Raw genomic sequence first — 8,854 nt, 5'->3', positions numbered from 1 at the left:
GTGGACTTGCCTGGTGGATCCTGGTCGGGGTGTGAGTGTGAGAGTCTGTCTTTCTGCCTCCCCTCCTCTCACTGAATAAAATATATAATAATAATAATAATAATAATAATAATAATAAAATAAATAATTCTGCATTATTATTCTTGTAGTAACAATCTGATGACCTCATCATAGTACCAAAATAACCCCCAAAATGGAGATTAAATTTGATCAAAACATAAACCAGTGTGTGTGACCTTGTACAATTATAATGAATGGGCAGAAGAAAAAGCCACCCAACCCCTTACCTTCTCAGGTTCTGCAGTGAGAACAGGAACAAGAACTAGGTGAAATCTACATGTATCACTCAAGTTGAGGCCCTAGGTGAGGTCTGTCTCCTGAGTTTCCCTTACTTCCCAGACAGCTACTCATACAGCTTGGGCACATAGTTGTCCCATTCGGCCTGGCAACATGTGCCAGCTGCTGGGGATCTGAGTTCATACTTTTTGTGGACAGGTGCCACCTTGAATTTGCCACAGTGGCCTCCAGGTCAGTAGCTGAGAATGGGCTCGTCACACTTCAGCATTCTATCCTGCTCATAAACCAGCCAGACATAATAGTATAGTGATACAGGCCATGCCCTTAGGAGGCCCAGAGCCCACAGAATCGGAGAGGGCTGTGCCACTGCAAATGATGTTGCCCTTCATGTTGACCACCAGGAAATGGTGTCATATCCTACATTTGGAGACCTTTCTACTTGGAGCATCCAGTTCTGGCAAGATCAAGGGGTAGCTTTCACTTGGCTCAAGGTCATCCCCTGCAATACTGGTAGACAAGTTCTTAGTCTGTGCCCAGTTTTTGGACCACTGCCCTGGCCTATTTGACCTTCAGAAGGGGCTGCAGCTATTTGTCCACTTCCTGAAGGCTCAAGGGCCCGGACTACTGGTTGAGGTCCACCGGGATCTGGGGGCCAAGCAGGAGGATAATTAGGAGATCTGTAGGAGGTCAGGCACAGAGCAACACCACCAGTGAATAGTTGTTCCTGTTTTGGTTGTTGTTGTTTATAATAGCATAAGTTCTCATAGCATGACTCCTTTTCTACACTGAAAAAAAAATTCTTCAAAATAAAAAAATAGCATTCTAGTTCATAGATTTCATCATCTTACATTTTAATTAACCACATCTTGTGTGTGTGTGTGTGTGTGTGTGTGTGTGTGTGTGTGTGTTTGAATATTTTGACTATTCCCATTGCCTGGGAAGATCACATTGCACAATCTAAAGAAATCTGACTAGCACCTACCTCAGTAACAATAATGGTCTTCAGTTAGTAGCAGAATAAATAATATGATATGAAAATTTCCTGACAACTCCTTTGTAGCAAAAGGAATAGTGTTAACTCTGAAAACCTAGAATGAAATATTTCTGACTAAAAAGGCTGACATTTTGCCTGTCCTTGGGCAAGTCACATGACCTTCTGTATTCACAAAATATTAATTTTTTAATACTGCATAAAATCATAATAATGTTTTTGCTATTTTTGCAATTTTTATTTTTCATTGCATATGTGTAATATGTTATATCATGTGATATGTTGTCATTTTTTATTCCAAAATAGTTTTCCCTGTAACTCATTAACTTTATAATCTTTATTATAGGGCCCAGCATCATGAGTTCAAATGGGAGTCACAGATAAACTATACCTTTAATTAGGTAACGCTTAGTAACATTGGTTTTTTAATATTATAGTTTCATAAGCACAAGAATTTTTGTTTGTTTTATTTACTGATGTGTTCCAAAAACTTAAATAATGACTGGAAAGTAGTAGATGCTTAACCCTTTGTCTAGCACGAACATTTTCATGTATGTCTTCACTCACAGGGTTAACAAAAAACTCACTACTCAAAGGGTTAAGAAATAATTATTGGATGAATTGTTGAATGAAGACAGTTGGACTAGTTGCTGGCACTAAGTTCTTACTCCTCAAATTCAAAACCATCCCTAGAAGGCTATCTATCAAATGTGTTTAAGTGGTAGCTCACAAATACATTAAAACTCTCTAAAACTGCAGCTATTAAAGAGTAACATAACAGCAAAACCTATGTGTGTCTGACACTATGAAAATGTATCATATGTACGTTGGGTGGAAGAAACTGCATTGCCAATTTTTATACAAGAAAATAGTGCCCTCTTGGACCCCAAATTTAACCTAAACTGTAGTCCCTTAGTTTAGCCTAATGGTAAGAATTCTTCTCTGTTAGCCTCCATCAGGAATCTATAGTGAGAAAGGCATGGCCTTAGGAGGCCCAGAGAGCACCTACTGTGAGCAGGTGATATTTTAAATTGTGTATATATAATAATGTAGCCAAAGGCAAACACAGAAAATTTGTTAATTTACTATGAAATCTGACCTAGATTGTTAGTGCTTAGATATGTAAAATGAAAATACTACTGACTTACATAAAGTTTTATAACCTATAAAAACTTTCACTTAACCATTTCAGACATAAGGCAGTTTAAGGGCCTTTAATTTAAATATCTAAGCTAAGTAAAAATTTATACTACTTCATATTTTAATTTTAGAATCCAGAAAAAACTCATGTATATTTAGTGTTTACCACTAAGATATTTACTTATATATGTGTATATATCATATACATATAAAATATAGTTAGAGAGACTGACAGAAACACAGAGAGAGAACACACAAAGGTTTATTTTCCAAAAGTCTAAACAGTTTTCCTTTTATCACTCTAGCTAGTCTAATAAAAAAGTAAACATTCAAAGATGAAATGAAAATCATACTTGTTGACTTACAAACAATAAGCTGACTGGTAACACTGAGTGACGATAGCTTTATATGCCTATCTGAGTTTTTATTTACTCAATCAAAGGTTCAAACATTTTAGAGGGCAAAGATAGCAGAATCTTGAAAAAAGAAATCAAAATTTTAATGCAACTTTAGAGAAGCCATCAATTTGAGTACAGACAAAAATAAAATTTAATGACAACAAAGACAGAAAATTGAGGAAAGAGAATAGCTAAAACAGGGAAAAAGAGCAAAACTCAGTGAGCCTAATCAAATCCGAGTCCCAGATGTGAGTAATCAAAACACCATAATCAGCGTGGAATGACATTGCATAGGAAATGTGCTAGGGCTGCCAGCACAGCGGGGCTGGGGTCTCTTCTCACAGAGCACAGACTGCAGTGTACCTGACGCTAATACCCTGTCAGAGTCAAAAGAAGATGGTTCGTGGGGGCTTTGTCCTTTCAACCTATCCATAAGCAGTGGGCACAGACCTCTAGCAGAATCTGCTCATATTTCCTGAGACCTGTATTTAGTCACTGACAGTTACATGGTAGTTACCCTTTTAAAGTTTGATGTTTAGACTCGCTTTTCCTTATGCCTGAAAATGAGAATTGTCATTGTGATCACATTGAATAAATGTATATGAATCATTTAATGTTATTAGTAAATACCACTTGTTAAAGGAAATAACTGCTTTGTAAAGATAATTTAAGATATTATGAAATTGTCCTTGGTGCAACAATGGACAAAACATAGTAACCTTGACACACACTGTTTACTAACAATGATTGTAAATTATTAAGGTCATCACTTTTGCAGGAAAAATAACACTAAAAATAATATTATGTAGCAGGGTCAGGGGAATAGGAACCCATTTTCTTGAGGTTCAACTAGAAGACCCTATGACACAATGATATCACTCATAAGCATATATCTTAAGAAAATAATCAAAGAAGCAAACAAATGTATTTGATAACCATTCCATCATTGTTTATTGTAGAAAAAAGTGAAACAAAATAGATTTCTGCTAAACAAAATAAATTTGGTAAAATAAATCATTGTACATCCACATTATGGATGCAGCCACTAAAATGAGATTTTTGAAAATAAAGAACCTGAAAAAATAGCTAATGTCTCAAAAATACACATAAAAGTTAAGTGAAAAATTCATTATATAAAACTCAATATAGAATATAACATTAATTTTGGAAAAAATATGAATATGTAATAAATTATAATGTAGATGCTATAAAAAACCTTAATATTTTTTGAGAAGGTGATGTTCTTTTTTGTCTAAAAAAATCCATTTAAGGGAGCTCTTTAGTTTCATAAATGTAAAACAAGTCCCGCAATTATTACCCTGGAGAAATGTGTGAAGACAATATTTACCTAACTGTGAATGGCAATATTTAGGCTGAGAATGCAATGTAAATTATGTGCATTTTTTAGCAGTTTGGACTTGTAAATGCAATCCTGCTTCTTTGGTAAAAGTGTTCTTGGCTGTTTAAAAATTTGGAATATTCAGTGCCTAGATAGTCTGTTTATTCTTCTGAAGATAAACGTCTGCACATGCGTGCATGTATATGCGCATGTCTCTGTTTAAATAGTTGCTCACAGAAAATCTATAACTGAGATTTTGAAAACCAAAGAAAGGACATAGAGGCACAAGAATGAGCACCTCACATCGGAGATGAGACTAACTAAAGGGATCACACTGGAATGCCAGTATGATCTGTAAATATTCGGTTCTCATCTGAGACTAGATATCTCAATACATACTGGTATTGATGGACTATTTCAGTTGTCCTGCTTGGGGCATAATATTTGGACCCCACGATGTCTTTCAGAGGAATTCTTCTTAAGGATGGTTTTTAATTACACTGTATATTATCTTAAGATATGGCAAATTCTGGTCTAGGAAATAGAGTTGTGAATGTAAACCATAGGTTGTGAGAAGGGGCTTTGTTTTTTGGGGTTTTTTTTTTTTGCTTTTTGAGAGCTTTTCCAGACTTTGGACAGACATGCATGGAGACAGCCCGTTAAAAGACAGAGAATTGCACTTTGGCATAGAGTGGCAAACAGGAACGAAGCAGAGAGCATCTGACCTGTGTTCCCTTGGCCTTAAGTCTGTAGCCTCCAGGAGTAGCTAAATCTAATAGAGTTTTATAAGTTATTCTCGTTTTACTTCTTGGCATGAGTTCTTGAACTGAATAGGTTGTGTTATGTGCCAAGTTTGTACAGGGAATAAAGAATAGGGTCTGCCCCACCCTGGGGTTGGAGAGGAAAAGAATAATTATGCCCTCTCTCCAGGCCAGTGATGATAGTACAAGAGCCAGACTTGGGCATGAGATTTTTAGGTAGCTGTTCAGAGATCCAATACAACAGAGTACCAAAAGTATCATGTAAAATGGAATGATAGAGAAAAATGTAATTACTTTCCAAGAGCACTTACCAAGTAGAGTACTGCCAACGACTGAAAGGAATATTTTGACAAGTCACTAGTGTTCAGTGTAAAACCCACAAGAAACACACTTGTGAAAGAGTGAAATGCTAAGCTACTTTTTAAGGATGATGCTCCAGTTAATTTCAAGACTTTGAAGTAGAGAGAAGGTATGTTATTCAGGGGCCAGAGCTGAATCACTTGGAATAATGTACAACATCATCTCCCCCAGCAGGGCTCTGTCTCTTTTCTAACCTTATCTTCCTGAAAGAAACCTGTGTATTTTTGCTCTGATACTTTACCTGTTGATGTAAAATTCTCTGTCTTTCTTCATAAATTCTCCTCTCATGTACTAATCAAAGACCTTCTACCGGGGAGAACAAAAAGATCCTACACAGATTGACCATTTTAATGAAAAGGGCTTTTATTCCCTAGCCTGATTCTGCTTTGCTATCTTTCACAAATGAGTTAAAGGGCAATAAAATGTCAAAAGAAAAGAGGATAACTACCTTCCAGGATTAACGGCGGCCCCGCCACCCTCCAGACGTGCATCGTGCTTTAGGCGGGCAGGAGGAGCACTCACCAAGGACGGAGAAGCTGAGCCGACGACAGGGCTGCTTTCCTGGGGCCTCATTATAAATTAGGAAGTAAAGTACTGGCAAAGGCTCCCAGCTCAGTGGTTTGTATAGCTCTAGATTCTGAATTCTTTAACTAAGATCAGTTTCTGGAGACTCCTGAAGATGACTGACTTAGGAGTGACGTCTGAAAGATACCCAAGACTTTCCCCTAATACTGAAGCAAGCTTAACCTGGCACATCTCTCTCATTAAGAATCAGCATTAGCCTGACCAGGTGGTGGCGCAGTGGATAGAGCGTCGGATTGGGATGCGGAAGACCCAGGTTCGAGACCCCGAGGTCCCCAGCTTGAGCGTGGGCTCATCTGGTTTGAGCAAAAGCCCACCAGCTTGGACCCAAGGTCACTGGCCCCAGCAAGGGGTTACTTGGTCTGCTGAATGCCCGCGGTCAAGGCACATATGAGAAAGCAATCAATGAACAACTAAGGTGTTGCAACACACAACGAAAAACTAATAATTGATGCTTCTCATCTCTCTCTGTTCCTGTCTGTCTGTCCCTGTCTATCCCTCTCTCTGACTCACTGTCTCTGTAAAATAAATAAATAAATAAATAAAATTAAAAAAAAAAAAAAAAGAATCAGCATTACAAAAATAATGTTGAAAGTGGATAGGTAAATCGCCTAGATTAAAGAGAGTTCCATTTCTCTGAGTTTATTCCTATGAGAATTATACACTGACTGCCTGCTCCAGGCCACTGGTCTTCAGAGGGCGACCAACAAGATGAGGTTTTTGTTCTAGTGTTGAGGACAGTCCAGTGGGATAAATTTTTAAAAAAAACTAAAGCAAACAAATGGCAAAGGTAAATGTAGACTGGAGTTGGAATCCTGGAGGACATCAACAGGATGTCATGGCTGGGATGGAGAAAGGCAACAGGGACCTGGCTGGTCAATCAAGGCAGGCAGGGGAAAGCCTTGCTGGTCCAATATAGAATGGCGGGGAATGGAAGTGTCCAGGAGGAGAGCATTAGGAGTGGGATCATATTCAACTTTAAAATGTGTTTAAATATCATATGTTAAATTCACCTGGGTGTATGGATTTAATGCATGTACTCTCATAGCAACTCACTGCGAGAACTTTCAGGAGAGATTCTGCAGGATAACAGGAACATGAAGGAGTAATTTAGATACTTTAAAGGTTTCTATCCATCTCCAGAAATAAGGTCCAGAACCAATGTGATACGGGTCTTCCTTTACTCTTCAAAATAGAGATTGCCAGGTCTTTAAAACCAGGGTCAACCAGATATTTTTTTAAATTGGGTCTAGGGATATCCGGATGTCTCTAGAACAGTTGTTTTTTTTTTAATTTGTAATAATCATAAAAATGTCCTGATATGCTTGGAAATGTTTGAAACCCTGGATCCTACTCCTAAAGATTTAAGTGCTTGAGTTTTAGTGTAGGGTCCTGACATTTGCCTTCTTGGGTGATTCTGATGCAGGTGGGATAAAAAGCTGAGACTCATGGACATAGATAAGAGTGCAGTGGTTACCGGGGGAGAGAAATGTAAGGGAGAAGGAAGGGGGAGGTTGAGAGGAGGGTGTAAAGAAGGACAAATTCAAGGTAACAGAAAATGAGTTGACTTTAGATGATTGATACACAACATAATTGACTATTCAAATGATGGGAGTGAAGTTTGCCTGAAATCTAGGTACACTTATTGATCAATGTCACCCTGTTAAAATTAATTTTTTAAATAAAAGAAGAGAAGACAACAGCTAATGCAATTCAAAAATAAAAACTAAATTAATTTTTTTTAAAAAAAAACTACTATACCTTGAGGGAACCTACTCTTCTCCTTAGCAGTACGGCACGGACTTTGCCAAAGAATTGACATGACATGTGGTGTAGTGTGAAATTGCAGTGGGTGGCACAGCACACACGATCCTGCCCTGTCCCGAAGTCTGCTTGTGCACAAATACCTTTGTGTGTGTTAGAAAAAAATTTCTCGCAGCTGGATAGGAGTTTACATAAAGGTTCCTTTTCTCCAGCAGCGATTGCTCTGAACTAAGATGAATGGTTTGGCTAGGGGATAATGAACTGAGTTTCAGCTGCATTAACCCTCCGGACTGGGTTGGGCCTTACAACAGAGGCCTCCCAACGGCAGGCTACAGTCTGCCATTATCCCGGGGCACATAAATCAAAATGAAAATTTGCATCAGAACCAGGAATGCCAAATTATTTTAGAGTTAAGATGGAATCACTTGCAAAGATTCTTGTCTTGTTGTCTTTCTCCTATTTATCAGAGACTACAGCGATTTTTATCAGTTTTGTGTTGCTCATCGTGTGCTGGCATTTCATTTGGCAGTGTAATTTATATAATGGGAGAGATATGTGTTCGAGATATTCTATATGTGCTAGTTGCTTTATGAACCTGAATCCAGGAAATCTCCAGCTCTTTCCTGACATCTTTTGCAGGTTCTTTCCCCACCAGCCAACCTCAAGTCCTTCAAGATTCAGTCCACATCCCTTTTCTATCTCTTCACATGGTTCTCCGAATAACCTATCCAATCCTGTGACTACAAGCACCATCACTATCTGATGATCGAGAAATCTGTAACTCAGAATCTGGTGTGAATTCTAGACCTCTTTGCATTTGAATGCATTTAGACCAGCATGTCCAAAAGTGAATACTGACTTCTCTCTTCCAAAATTGGACTTATCTCAGTCTCCACACTCAATCAATCAAAGTTCAAATTCATGTGACATTACTAATTCTTTTCCTTCATTCCTCTACATTCTTTATGTATAAACAGTAAAGGAGAAACTACGTCTGTGTTTATAGCAAAGGACCTCTAATGCAATGTATTGGTTACACAGGTGATAGAAGAGCTGACAAGCTAAACAGAAATTGATGCAAAGATTAGCAGCAGAGCCAAGGGAGGATAGGATGTTACAGAGGCTATGAAACTGGAACCAAAGCAAGCCATCTGGCATAAGATAAAGCCATAGGTAAAATGGTATACCTGCAGAACCTATCTTCCTTCCAATCTCCAAATGG

General features: G+C 38.1%; 1 pseudogene; it reads right to left on the bottom strand.

Annotated features, from left to right (window-relative positions):
- Positions 1 to 388: 388 nt before the first annotated feature.
- On the bottom strand, positions 389 to 5,859 carry LOC136379034 (phosphatidylethanolamine-binding protein 1 pseudogene; annotated as a pseudogene).
- Positions 5,860 to 8,854: the final 2,995 nt, after the last annotated feature.

Source organism: Saccopteryx leptura, chromosome 7 (assembly GCF_036850995.1).
Source record: "Saccopteryx leptura isolate mSacLep1 chromosome 7, mSacLep1_pri_phased_curated, whole genome shotgun sequence".
Taxonomy (NCBI): Eukaryota; Metazoa; Chordata; class Mammalia; order Chiroptera; family Emballonuridae; genus Saccopteryx; species Saccopteryx leptura.
This window is presented reverse-complemented; position numbering and strand designations above follow the sequence as displayed.